Source organism: Polyodon spathula, chromosome 8, assembly GCF_017654505.1.
Source record: "Polyodon spathula isolate WHYD16114869_AA chromosome 8, ASM1765450v1, whole genome shotgun sequence".
NCBI classification, from domain to species: Eukaryota; Metazoa; Chordata; class Actinopteri; order Acipenseriformes; family Polyodontidae; genus Polyodon; species Polyodon spathula.
The window spans coordinates 3,819,161-3,833,917 of NC_054541.1; the positions used below are offsets into that span (position 1 = coordinate 3,819,161).

The 14,757-nt window shown below is 39.4% G+C and overlaps 1 pseudogene; it reads left to right on the forward strand.

Moving 5' to 3' along the window:
- Positions 1-5,221: 5,221 nt before the first annotated feature.
- Positions 5,222-13,131, forward strand: LOC121320158 (annotated as a pseudogene).
- The last annotated feature ends 1,626 nt before the right edge of the window (positions 13,132-14,757 follow it).

Consider the following 14,757-nt stretch of genomic DNA (forward strand, 5'->3'; position numbering starts at 1 on the left):
ATTGACATGGAAATTCTAATAAAAGGAAGAGAGACTGCGAGTTCCAAACACACAAGCATTTATTTCTTAAGTTTGCAAGCTGAGAACACTCTCAACACAGAGGGTGCTAGATAATCATCGAGTAGTGTTCCAACATACAGAGTTGGATCAGTTTCTTATATACCTTAAAACTGTCAGTAAGGCAGAGGGTTAGCCAATGATGATTCAGATATTATCATATAAGGGAAACAATTTATAACTATGCATACGTGGCATATAGCTAAGAAAGCAAAAAACAGAATGGTTGTTTTGTGTGTATGTGCAAAGAGACACGTCTGGTTCATCCTATTATCCATTGTCTCACAGCTGCAGCTGCAATGTAGGCAAAACTTTATCTTAAGCAAAGCATACAAGGTTATGCGAGCAAGATTATAGGAGTGCAAGTACTTTTCCATGCCGAGCCAATCCTATTTTCTATAACATTTCTATTACACAATGCTGCTACACGGACAGGTAGTCAGACATTTGTGACATTTGCATCATGAGGGCTCTGAGGCTATTGCTGTGAGGCTGTACTGTCAGTAATCTGGAGCCACGACAGCTTTGGTATTGCTTCCCATTTGGTAATGGTTGTCATTCCATTGAAAGGGAGTGTTGGGTTATTACCATAACCCTGGTTCCCTGAAAGAGAATGACAACCATTACCCTTCGAGGTCATGTCCCCAGCTGACCTCTGATTTCGAAAGAAAATGGCGAGATGTTACTGTGAGGACATCCCTCTTCAACAGGAGGTGGGAGGGACTTCCCCCTTACAGCAGGGCTGTGATAGGGCAGCTTTTTTATATATGCTCAGTGATTGATGGTCAGAGAGGGCTCTTTCCATTCAGTAATGGTTGTCATTCTTTTTCAGGGAACCAGGGTTTTGGTTATAATGTTTTTATTGGTAGACATTAATTCATGGTGACTTACTTTTAAAGAGCTTTAGCATATGATTAATTTGGGTAATGTAGTCTATAACTGCAGGTCCATTTGCCCAAGTTTGATGAAGAAGTCACAAATATAATTTTCACATTTTGTAATAAAACTGGGCACAGGCCCTTAGCTCTAACTAGTAACCAACACTGCTTCCACCCCATCAGCACAACCACAAGTCACAATGCTTTCCTTACAGTTTTTAAATATTTAAAAGTTTTGTGATATATACAGTTCCAAGAATATAACAATATTCGACATGGGAAAGAAGAAGCAAAGTGACATAGATGACATCCCTTTTAGAACAAAGTGTCAGTGAGTCAGCTGCTGTCCTCCTGAACCTGTGGGGAAATACTACGCTTATGCAAATCGGCTTCATACAGTATGCCATGTATTATGCAAACTGGGCTCTGTTAGTCTGTACAGTCATATCAGGTAATGCCACAGAACCATGGTGCATGCATTCTGCATGATAAAAACAACAACGCTGCACAGGAATCTCAAACTGCTCCTACAGTTTGCACATCCAATATATAATTTATTAGTCATAGCTGATGTATTCGTATGAACGGCTTTTCCCATTAATAAACTGTTAAATTGTTAATTGTGTAACACTAAAGTCGATCATGCACCATTTAGGAACAATGGAACATTCTAGGAACAATGTTAAAAGCCCCTGAATCCAGACTTCAAGAACCCATACGAACTGTCCGTGGTACTAACCAAACCTACAGCAGCACTGCACAACAGAACCATGCTTTTTGTTACACATATTTGCAACAACTGGATACTGCTCTCCTATTGATCTCTATGGAGGTTCAGTCTCTGCTATTACTCAGTAACGAAACAGCAAATAAAGCATTCAATAGGTTTTGGTTTCGTTTACATTTGTGTATTACTAGAAAAAAAATAATATATATATATATTGTAAGATAGCAGGGAGGGGGTTAAAATCCTTCCCTGCTAAAAACATGTGGGAATGCCCTTTTGGGTGAACGGGCTAATTGTTTAATTGTTTTATTGTTTAGATAATCCCCTGCACCTGGTGGTATTTGTAAATTAGAGCCAGGTGCAGAGTATTTAAGAGAGGCAGCCAATCTGTTCCAGGCTGCTGCTGAGAGAAGAGCCCGACTCTGTGTGTGTGTGTGTGTGTGTGTGTGTGTGTGTGTGTGTGTGTGTGTGTGTGTGTGTGTGTGTGTGTGTGTGTGTGTGTGTGTGTGTGTGTGTGTGTGTGTGTGTGTGTGTGTCTGTGTCTGTGTCTGTGTCTGTGTGTCTGTCTGTCGAGTAAGGTGTTGTGTGAGCAGGTAAACGGCTTAGCTGTCCTGCGTGTTAGTTAGGTCCATGTTGGCGTTTAGTGAGAGCTCCAAAACGGAGTTAGGTTTTTGTTTGTTTTGTTTAATTTTGTGTTTATTAAAAGTGCGCGTCAGCACTAAATCAATTCCATTTCTGTGTCCTGGGTGTAAAGGGGCAACGAATGTGAAAAGTGCAAAGAGTCTCTCTCTCTCTCTCTCTCTCTCTCTCTCTCTCTCTCTCTCTCTCTATATATATATATATATATATATAAAAATTTTAAATTGGATACACTAACCTTCCATAAAATCAAAAATAACAAAACTGAAATTTTGCCAAATGAGTGGTAGGGCCTATAAACATATGTAAGACCCTAAATGTAATAACCACCCGAGGCAGGCATGACTAAAAACATTAGTTACAGTAAATATTCTTTTAGTGCCTTAACTTGTTCTGTATTAAACTACAACAAAATAATAAAGAGCACACTCACACGCTATGACATTATTATTATTATTATTATTATAGGTATTTTCTGGTGTGAATTCCAATCATTTTGTTGATATTAGTTTGAGAATTGTTTCTACTCTCTATATAACCACCAAGATGAATTGTCAGATTGTTTTAACTTGACCAAAAAAATAGTTAATTAATGAGAATGATTGGCTAGCATTTGTAGGAACTTTAGCAGATGGTGCCTTTGTGATTATACAGATCACTTCCGCGGAAAATAACATTAACCCATAACACTGCCCGTGTACCTGTGACACACGACAAACACCGCATGACACAACACAGAACCCCGTCCACTACAAAAATACAATTCAAATAAAAACACGATCTTACCCTGTTTAATAAACTGTACTGTACATGTCTCTTCGTCAGTTCAATTTTTTTTTTCAAGAATTACGTCAGACTAAGCTATACCGTTGCTTTCCATTTCGAATTGCCGAATTTATTATTTGTTGCTCTCTTTTTTATCTGCATGGTGTCTTAATATTATTACCGCCACTTTGTTTTGTGCTATAATCTGTCAAAAACATCCATGTTTTTAAAACAAACTTCACGCTCTTTTGTGAAATGAAACTGGAATTCAAACAGTACTGTCAAAATTAAAATAATAATAATAATAAAAAAACCTTACTAAATCACAAGGTATTTAAATAAGAGCCTCGTAAACTAACCCCTCGATAAATTCAAAAATTCTGAAAAACATGATATCGTATGCTTGCCTGCCTGTAATTGTAACAGACATTATTGTGTCAGTTTTAAACGTTGCATAAACTATTTGTTCTAGCCGGATTATTTTATTAGATTTATTATTTTTTTTTTATATTTTTTTTTTTTTATTATTATTATTTTTTTTTTTTTTTTTTTTTTTTTTTTTTTTTTTATATTATTTTTTTTTTTTATTTTTTTTATTAATTTATTTTTATTATTATTATTATTATTATTATTATTATTATTATTATTATCATCATCATAATAATAATAATAATAATAATAATAATAATAATAATAATATAGTTATTTGTGGAGTTTCATGTTTTGGATAAAATAAATACCACAAGATGGCGAGCGCGTTCACAAATTGTGATCACTCTGACGCAAGTGCTTTCCATGCAAATCCCAGCGGTCCCCATGGACATTTCAGAAGTTTCTGTCCTTGTCAACTGTAACGCATTGAGACACACACACACATACACACATACACACGCGTATCCATGTTTTAAAGAGCCATCGCACTTACCAAAGGTATAGTTAGCAATTGAAAATGATACAGTAAAGGTATTGTAGACTTGTTCAATTTATTTCCGAGTTAAAAATAAATAAAAATTGGAATTCCTTTTTCCAGAACTTGAGCTGTAAAGAAGTGGCGCACATAAAATCAATTTCGTGCATCTGCACTGCAATAGCATATACCTGCACATATTTTGCTGATTTAAAAAAAAAAAAAAAAAAAAAAAAAAAAAAAAAGTGTAACAGATATTAAAGGTTGTTGTTGTTTCCTGGCAGCAATCATTTCCTGTACTGTAGGTCTGATTCACAAAAAAAAAAAAACTACAATCTGTCCAAAAGGCTACGTCACAATGAGGTACTGTACCGGTGAACCAGGCTGCAGTATAAGCTTTACAGAAAAAGACAGAAAAAGCGATCAAATGAGAGATCTTCATTAGAGCTGAAGCAGCAGATGTTGCTTGTGCTAATAAGACGGATACGTTGATTTTTAGACTCGCTTATCATTCCGTTAGCTATTTCATATACAACCTGGAGAGATAACAACTCTGAGAGCCTCAACAAGCTTTGCCATATGACATATAACGTAAGCTTAACTGAAGCACAGGAGGAGTTTACAGTAAAGCACACAATAAAGCACAGTGAAAAGCGTGGTGGGTAGGTAAGCATTGTAAAGCATAGAGATGAATGGTAAAGACTGCAAAGCATGTTGTATCACCGGAGATTCAATCAGGGATATAAAGTTGAAAAAGTTCCCTATAAGCTGAACTGTAGTTTCCTGATTGACGTCGCCAGAGGGTACTATATATATATAATTATATATAATATATATATATATATATATATATATATATATATAGATATAGGATATCGATATCATATAGATATAGATAGATAGATAGATAGATATGTTTATATGCATTGTAAGTCTATATGTAGGTTTAAATTGCCCGCCTTCGTTTTGAAGTGTTAAGACATTACTGCACAAAAACATCATTATTCTAAGTTAATAAGCACAAAGTTGAATAACATGGTTGTACACACGTGTGTAGCAAGAAGCATGCAAAGTTTTTCCTCAGAGGATTCCAAGTATGTGGAACTGAAGCGAGAGCCACTACAGAACCGGGTCAGTGAGCTGCAGAAACTCGAGCATTGTGGAAAAGTAGAGAATCCTCAAGTCTGTAGACTGAATCGAGTGGAATCTGAGACCTGGACGACAGCTGTGCTGAGCCAGAGAGAAGCGCTGAAAAGCAGAGAGGAGGGTGGTATCACAGCCCAGAAACATCATGTTTTCTGATTTGGATCTTATCGGAACTATCCGGGATGAGGACGCAGTTTCGGAGGAGCCTGATTCAGAGTCGGATGACGAGGCGGTAGGTTTGCTCCGCGCTTGTATTTTTTTGCGGGACCATTGGTTAATATATTGCAGAATTATTAGGCTTCGCTGCAGTTTTAAGTTTGCACCAATTTTTGTTCCAAAATAATAATTAAATAAACATTTGTTAAAACTATTAACAGTTCAGAATGTTAAGGCAATGGCTGCTATACATCCAAACAAAATACGTGTTTTTTTCTGGTAACAATGTGAAAATAGCTTGTGCAGGTAGGACCAAAACATTAAAAAGGATAGGTAACGTTAAAAGATGTATGTATTTAACGACACTGATTAAAACCATGATCAACATAGAACATGCATGAAACTGAATGACAAAAATCTCATAATTTGTGAACAGTAGTGACACCTTCGTTACATAAAAAAAAAAGTGTGTGTTTTTTCCTTGTAATGTTTAATGCTGATATACGAAGGAATTCCACAAGTGTTGTTACCATGAAATAGTAAGTCACCACGATCTGCATCCCTGAAGAAAGGTATCTTAAGTTAAGCTGCCTTAGCTTCATCAAAACAGGACAGGCACTTTGTATGAAATAATAGCCTTCACCGGCGTCAGTTATACCAGCATTGTCAAGCTCAATACATTTAACACACGAATGTCCTAGTAATAATAATAATAATACAAATACTTTTTTGTCCCTGTAAACAATTAAAAATAATCCGAGGTTCAAATAAATAATAGGGCGGTTCTCATATGCGGACTGTCAGAAATGTTGTGGTCTGTATTGAGGTTAACATACATGGAAAACCGTGTCATAGGACATACGATCAACTAGCAATAGCGACTGGCTTTTATTTGTTGCAATTAAGGTTGCAATAATGGTTTTGCAGGATTGTACATAAACCACACACGAAAGATAACGTATGGTAGTGTCAGGTTTATTATGACATGTCATGACTTTCTTTTAGACACTTTAAAGGCCCATTTTCATAGAAAAAAACAGTCAAATATAATTCAGATTTAAATGTTTCCTTTTTTTCAACAATTTACTGTCCACATTTATCAGTGCAATATTATCTACTTCAAGCTTGCATGTACTAACAATGTAAGTCAGTAGGTAAGGTTCTATTCATTGAACATGCCTTAGTCATGATGATGGAAAATTCTCTCCTCTGTTTTTCTCCATTTTCCAGTGATGGTAAATTTTTGCATCCATATGTGGCAAAGTCATGTTAGGTCTGTACAGAAGTGTAAACGATAAGAATCTTTTAATCTGATCGACTCTACGCCAGCTCAGGTCCGAGTTGTAAGTGTAAATGCATCAAGTGATGTGATAACCAGCGCACTTCATTCAAAGGCCCGATTCATCATGCATGCATTTTTTAAACAGTAGTTTAGATTAAACAGTGGTTTGAAAGATGAGAATACATTTCTAATCCTGTCTAAAACAGTTGAAAACAGGTTTCATGATATACAACCTTGTAAGCCTTAACTGTCATTTTTTTTTTTTAAATAGAATTCATTATCATTGGTTCCCTTAATTTGCACTGAAGATCTTTTTGTTTGATTGATTATGAAGTATTATTTAGCAGCTTTCTAAATCTGCAGTATAGATGGAAAACATGTATGTCCCTCATTAAAGTAAAAACATGAAATACCTTATTTTTATTATTCCAGCATCACAACAGGTAAAACACATACAGACAGTGATTAGGAACCAGGAACTCTGCAACTTTTCAGTTTAAAGGGTTAACTGCACCTGTCTTTGAAATACCTGATTCTGCATGCTTGACAGTGAAGGCTATGACACGAATGAACGCCTCCTAAGATAACTCTGTTTTCTTCTCAATCCAGGAGCAGCCGATCATGCTGGGTAAGAAGCGGCGGGCGCTGAAAAGCCGCAGTGAAGAGTTCAACACAGATTTTGAGTTCGGGGAGCGAGATGGGCTGTGCAGTGAGGACTGGGCCATGGCAGATGTCCTGTCGCAGCTCAAAAAGAGGGTAAGGGATAGTGCTGCACGAACCAATTATTGCAATCGAGCGCTTTACAGAAATCAAGTGCCGACAATCAGGTGAGGGGCACTGGTGTCCATCGGGCTGATATGCCATGACAGGAGAGACAAATGAAGAAATGGCTGCATGGATTTGTGAGGACTGCTGCTTTTCTTTGACTCTGTGGAGAACAGCAATCCACACAGCTGTTTCTCCAGCTGTTTCACTTTGAAAATGAGTTCAATCAACACCAGTGACCAGCACCTGATTTCCAGGGAGAGCTCCATCCGCGTAATCGCGTGCTGCTGCTCTAGTAAGTGAGTGAGGTTCGCTTTTCAACCTGGAACCCTGCTTCCCTGTATAGGCATTTCATAGAGGTCCTGGCAAGAATCGAGGATCAAAAACACTATGTAACACAATTTTTGTTCCTGACTAGTAAGTGTTATTTCCTAATTGCTTATGCCTCAAAAGTATAGAAAATGGCTATTATTCCCCACAAACTTTGCTTTTGTGACCAGGACAGTGATATTTCAAATATCACTATTTCCAGTGGGAAAATGGGCAAATGTGTGTCTTCGTTCACATAAAGTCAGAAAAACAACAACATATGAATCCAAATTAACATGTATTTATACTAAAGTAATACAAAAATAACTACAAAAGATTTAGAAGTGAGTAGTTTTTCGAGATGTACGATTATACTGTAATGCATTCTTTCCCGTCTTTACCAACCAGCTGCTTCCTATTGACTGACATTTTTTGCAGCCTCTTTCAGACTTTGACTTTAATCACAGTTTTCTAGATGCATCTGCTATTTCAACTACACCCATCCTTCATTATATCGCCCCCCTCTGTATTGCGGATTTGGATATGTCGTGGTCCTGGAGTTGGCTCCCCATTTTTACAGTCTAACTGTGCATGCCTTTGCTGCAATATACTTTGGCAATTTCACTTACAATTACTGTTAATTTTATTTGATACTGCACATCACAAACAATTAAATACAAAGGATTCATATCATACTGTTATGTACACACGCATTCCACAATAACATAAAGCAAATTAAATATCTATGCTGAAACGTTTTTTATTTTAGCCAACAAGGTATTCACTTGTGGCAGAAGTGCACTAGCAAAAGTCACAGGGCAGTGATGTTCGCTCCCTAGCAAAAAGCTTCCTGTGTTGGCAATGGATTCTTTCAATGCAGTGGGTTTGTGCATTAAAGAAAGGAGAGGAAGACTCATGAAATTAATTGAAGACTGAAGCTGATGAGAAGAAGTTACCCTCCGCAGTATGAGCGGGATGCGTAGAGGATTTATATTGGACCGTGACGACCCCAATAAAACGAGGGAGTGGTTGTACAGTATTTGTTAGCCTATTTGTTCTCTCACTGTATCGCATCCCTCAATATATAGAGCATTTATATTAAACCCCGGCACCCGCGATATATAGTGGGTGCTGTATTTTGAAAAACTGTTCAAATTCACTTATTAAAAATTAACCACAGTTATGGCTTTATAAAAATGTCAGTCAGTCCAATCTCGTGTGCAGTGGTGATGTGTCCCTGAATTGAAAGATATATTGTTCACCTGATAGTGTCCTAGCTGCTGTGTCCCCTCTGAGCTGGGTTTCGTGTGTCATTTTGCAGGATGCTGGATGAGTATTTCGAGGAGCAGATGAAAGAGATCATCCGACTCTGTGCCCACCAAAGACAGACCATGCTGTACTCCGCCACCATGAGTGAAGAGGTGAGGGGGGCCCGAGTACTCGGAAATATTACGCCATTCACCAGAACCTTGCTTTATCCTCCCAAAACAAAAAACAATTATTTCATTTCCGTCAGACGTTTTCTAAATAATGCGCCTGCCTTTTTTTCTTTTTTCTTGATACTGCTGCAGTTGTTACGATGTCACCACCCCTTCCTCTGATGGTACCACCCTGTTTTAGTGCCATGGTTGCAGCTACGTCTCTGTAGGTTTGCCACCTCTTTGCAATTCTCTGCAACTGTAGCTGGAAGACATGCTGCAGCCATGAGAACATAAGTACAGAGAACGTAAAAGCCATTTCAGCACAACATTTGCAATAACCATTGTGTCGAGAGATCTGGTGGTGAGTGAATATTTTTGTTGTACTTCCTCCTTTGTGGAGTAACTACAGCACATCAGGAATGTTCAGGGTGTATATTCTCTGTATATTTATTTATCTATTAAAGATTCTGCAAGATTCACATTTAATCCCAGCCTGTCTTGTCTGTTTTACTGCGGATTACTATAAACAGCCCTGCAAAGTTAGTTGCTGCTATTGAATGGTTTGGAAGTAAAGCCCTGTGCTACTGGCTCTCGCTTCTTCCCTCTCTCCTCACCACTGCAGGTTAAAGACCTGGCCTCGGTGTCGCTGAAGCAGCCGGTGCGGATCTTTATGAACAGTAACACCGACGTGGCGCCGTACCTCCGACAGGAGTTTGTGCGGGTCAGGCCGGCCCGAGAGGGGGATCACAAGGCCATTGTCTCGGGTAAGGGGCATGGCTGCTTTGTGATCTGATCTCAGAAAGGTGTGGTCAGTACTCCTTCGTCATTGTGATTTGATCTCAGAAAGATCAGGTCTGGTCAGTACTTTTTCATCATTATGATCTGATCTCAGAAAGGTCAGGTCTGGTCAGTACTCCTTCTTCATTGTGATTTGATCCCAGAAAGGTCGGGTCTGGTCAGCACCTCTTCTTGGATTGTGATCTGCTCAGCTGTCAGTGAGCTAAGCAGCAGCAGGGTTAGGCCAGATGAATACTACTTCTGCTTTCCTGTTTGCGGTTGCTGAGGATGCGTTAGACGTGTGATTAATTTGTCATTGACCCCATTTGGCATGCACCAACATCTCTGTTCCTCCCCAGCTTTGCTCACCCGCACCTTCCCTGATCATGTGATGCTCTCCACTCAGACCAAGAAGCAAGCCCGCCACATGCACATCCTGCTGGGGCTGATGGGGTCGAAGGTGGGGGAGCTCCATGGCAACCTGTCCCAGAATCAGTGACTCGAGTCACTCACGTACCCCAGCCCCCCCCCCCCCACACACACACACACATCCAGGCTTCAGTGCTGATAGACTAGCCAGCCTTGTACTGTAGAAAGACGAATGTAAAGAAACATTGTACTTCACATTGTAGGTAAATTGTTTCTTCCCCAGGCGATTCAAAGATGAACAGATCGACATTCTCGTGGCCACAGACGTGGCAGCCAGAGGTCTGGATATCGACGGTGTGAAAACGGTGAGAGGCAGGGAGCAGGTTTGGGTCCTTGATGACTGCTTTCTAGTCGTGTCAGTTGTGTATTCTGTTTAAAAATAATATCTGAGACCATGCTAGCTTAGCGATAGCTCAGTGTCTTTTCAGGTAGTCTGTTACTGTGCAAGACTAAAATAAGGCATGCAAACAGAACCGTCTTCAGCTATCTGTTTTAAATGAAAAAGAAAAGTCTTTCAAAACTGCAAATATGAAATGTATAGGATGGTTTAATTAGATAGAACCCTTAAATTATTGCCATCCCTGTAAAAAAAACATTAACATGCAAATCCCATGTTCTGTTTTTACCAGGTGTCGGAAAGATGATAAAGTAGGAACTGCTTCTACTTCTGTAATCACATGGGTTTGGTTCCAGTGTTGATCCTAGTGTGTAGGGGACTGTGTTTTATATGGCCTTTCTAAGGCCAGTCAGGCTAAACTATTCTAATAATTCGGATACTTTGAGTATTTAAGCCACGTGAAGGGTGCTGGTGCTTCTGTCTGGCAGACTAATGGTGGCTTTAACCATGAGATAACACTACTCTCCCTCCCTCTCATTTCTTCAACTGCCATCGCTGGGCCTCACTGCTTACCTCCCAGTCGCTCAGCCCTAAATACTAGGCCTCACTGCTTACCTCCCAGTCGCTCAGCCCTAAATACTAGGCCTGACTGCTTACCTCCCAGTTGCTCAGCCCTAAACACTAGGCCTCAGTATTTCCCTCTCTCCCAGTCCCTGTTCTACCACTAGGTCACACTACCCTGTCTCCTTCCCTACCCAGTACACAGCTCTAACTACTTGGCCACACTGTTTCCCTCCCTCATTCTATACCAAGTTATTCAGCGTTAACCACGAGCCCACACTTTCCCTCCTTCTTAGTCCCTCTGCTCTAACCACTAGCTCACACTACCTACCTCCCAGCCCCTTGTAAAGTAGGGAAGAATGCATTGTAAATGAGATGCTGGTTGTATTAGAAGTGATGTCAATGTTGTCTCCCTCTCCCAGGCGGAAGACCGGGCCCAGTTTGAAATGCTCAAGTCTCAGATGTACGCTGACCGAGCAGCTAAGAGGGGGCGCAAACCCAAGCGAGCCCGCGCCATGCCCGAGTGGCCAAGGGTGGGTATTGAGGGGGCGTCCTGGGAAGGATGATGTTGAGGGGTACCCATCATTAAACACCACAGCTTTAAACACCCAATCAGAAAACACAGAAGTACACTAGAACTGATCCGATACCCTCTATTAGCCAATGGACATCTGGTATCAACCAATCGGTTTAGATGGATCAGTGTTTTAGACCTATAGTGCAGATTATGGGTCTAAAACAGTATGTTCTCTTAGCAGAATGGGCCAGACAATAGAAAAGAATGCAGTTTCAATGTTTACATGCTGTCACTTCACGTAAAACAAACTTCTCCGTTTAACCATGTTCAATAAAAGAAAGCAGTATAATTGCTGTACTGTTAAAAATCTGGGACAACATTTGTGAGCTCCAGTGGCTGCATGGTCTACATGCAGCAGTGTGTAATGAGCTCCTGAAAGTACTGACATTCTGCTTCGGTTTGGGTTCTGTCTGGAACTTTAGGCAAGTTTTGGTTAGGTTTGGGTAAATCATGGCCATTGCATCCCTAGTACAGGAGTATGGCTTTTTAAAAAGCCAACAAGCGACAGAAAAAAGTGTGCGTGAGAATATGAACTACTAGCCAGAAAGTAAGTTTCAATGCATGGGAGTTAAAGCAGGATTTCAGCTAACTCTGCTCATCGCTCACCCGTCACTCGCGCTCCCTATACCCTGCTCCGGGGGGCGCTGCTCATGGAACATGCTGCTGTTTTGCTCTCGCAGGTAAACTGAAGAGAGGCTAGTCTGGGATGAAGAAGTCTGTGTTTGATAAGGAGCTGACCAACATCAGCAAGCGGGCCCTCAAGCAGTATCGTGCAGGGTATGTACATCAGCAGCACACACTCCAGCAGTGTTTAGAAGCAGTTACAATATATGAAGTATCCCAGGAATTTACCTGGGTTTAATTATCTGCAGTGGTTTTCACCCAGGTTGTTTTGTTTTATTTCCCAGTTTTCTGTGTAAATATTATTTACTTGAGTGGAACGGATTTTAGGTGAAAAAAATAAATACCTGTAATTCTTTTATAAAACCTGGCAATTTCTCTAAAAATAAAGCTCACTGAGTGTAGATCTAATAGTGTGTTTTACTTGCCCAACAATCTGCTTTGCAGATAGGCAATTCATTCAGCTGAGACTGTCTGAATATTTTTATAAGGAGTTGTTCAAGCAGCTTAATTAACTTTACTGGATACTTCTATAAATGCATAGAATCATGACTTGACATTTACAGTAACTGTGAATATTACTTTGTAGTCACATGTGTAATTACGATTGAGTGTTTAATAGTTACAGTACACTAAGCCCGTTCATACCCACACTCTGTTCTCAATGTCGTTCCTCGTTCCCCCCCCCCCCATACTCCACAGCCCCTCTTTTGAAGATAAGAAGAGACTGGGGCTGCCAGCACAAAGGGAGGCCGTTTCAAATCCCAAGCCAAGTAAGTCAGCGGGCTTCAAGGAAATGCTCATAATTGCATTGCTGTGTTACTGTTACAGGCCTTGAAACAAACTTTTCCATCCACTAGCCACCAGGGCTAATGCATGGAAAAATGCACCGGCTCCGCTCCCATTCTACTGCTCCTGCACCCCCCCTCCCCGGAGGGTAATGGTGAGGGTCCCCGCTCCCACTCTGCTCCTGCACCACCACCCCCCCACTCCCATTCTACTGGTCCATTATAATGTTTATTGATTGTTCACCATAAATGCAGTTTGTGTTGCAATGTATGTTTGATATATTAAATAAGGGAACAAGAGAAACTGCAAAAACAAGCAACTGTTGGAAAACTACATTAAGTGTGAGTGTTGAACAGATCATATAGAAAAAAAAAAAATACAGAACTAAACCTTGTTCAGATGGACACATTGCAATCATCATGACGAGTAACTGTATTTAAATTAATAAAGATGAATCGCTTCGGCATTTCAATGAAGTTGTTGACTTACGATTTAAAAGCCATTTAGTGGTTTCACAGAAGAAAAAAAAAACATGCTTAAACTAATTTTACTACTAACGTGTTTCTCAGTTGTGATTGGGATACACGAAAGGATTATTCAGTTGCATTTAAGGAGAGTAGAAAAGCTGATGTGAAAGACCTATTTATAGACATATATACGGTAATTTAAAGAAAGCTTCATTTAGCCCTTGCAGCCAACGCACTTCCCCCAAGATGGCCGACTTCCGGTTTCCTCCTGCTGTCGAGACCGCAGAGGGGGACGCATACTACCTATCCCCCCCCAAATATATATATATATATTAGAGTGAGAATTCCAAATTATAGTACTTTTTTAAAAATTTATCGTCACTAAAAAGATGCTTTTATTCTGTCCTATTTGACATGTTTCATGAAGAGCTATATTCATTACTCACTACTGACACAGCGTTACAGTACAGGACTAGCTGTAGGAAGTAGTCATTGGAATTTTAAATCGGTAGTGTTTTATAAATTTTAATAGTTAAATAAAAAAAAGCCTGCATTCAATGTTAAACAAGCCAAGAAAATCAGCTAAATATCCTGGCGCCGTTCTCAATCGCACCTGGCTTATGCATCAAAAACAACTGAAGGAAATACTTTACAAAATGTGACCCAAGCAGAAAACATTTCATTCTTGATAGACTGGTTTTATTTGCCCTTCTCTAAATCCATATCTTTCTCGTGATGTAGAATTTCACTATTTAACATCACTTTAATGTAACTGAAATGCAATGTTGTCTGATCTTCAGTTAGTTTGTATTTCAGAGAATTTTGTATAAAATGCTGCTTATGCTTCTGTGACTATTTAAATCCCTCATTTTTGTTTTAAGGTTCAAGAGGAAATAAATCAACAGAATACATTTTAAAGCAACAGACACACATGGACTACTAACATGTTGAACCACACCAGATAAAGAAAATTCTGAACTCGGATCTACACCAGACTGTTTAGTGTTTTATACCAACTGTTTAGATAAGTATTTACCAGCTGTATGAGATGCTCATTGTTCAGCAAGGACAACTCGATTTCTTGGCATTTCACTCAGTTCTTGGGATTTGTTCTCCAGACTTAAAACATTGTAAAATAAATTGTATT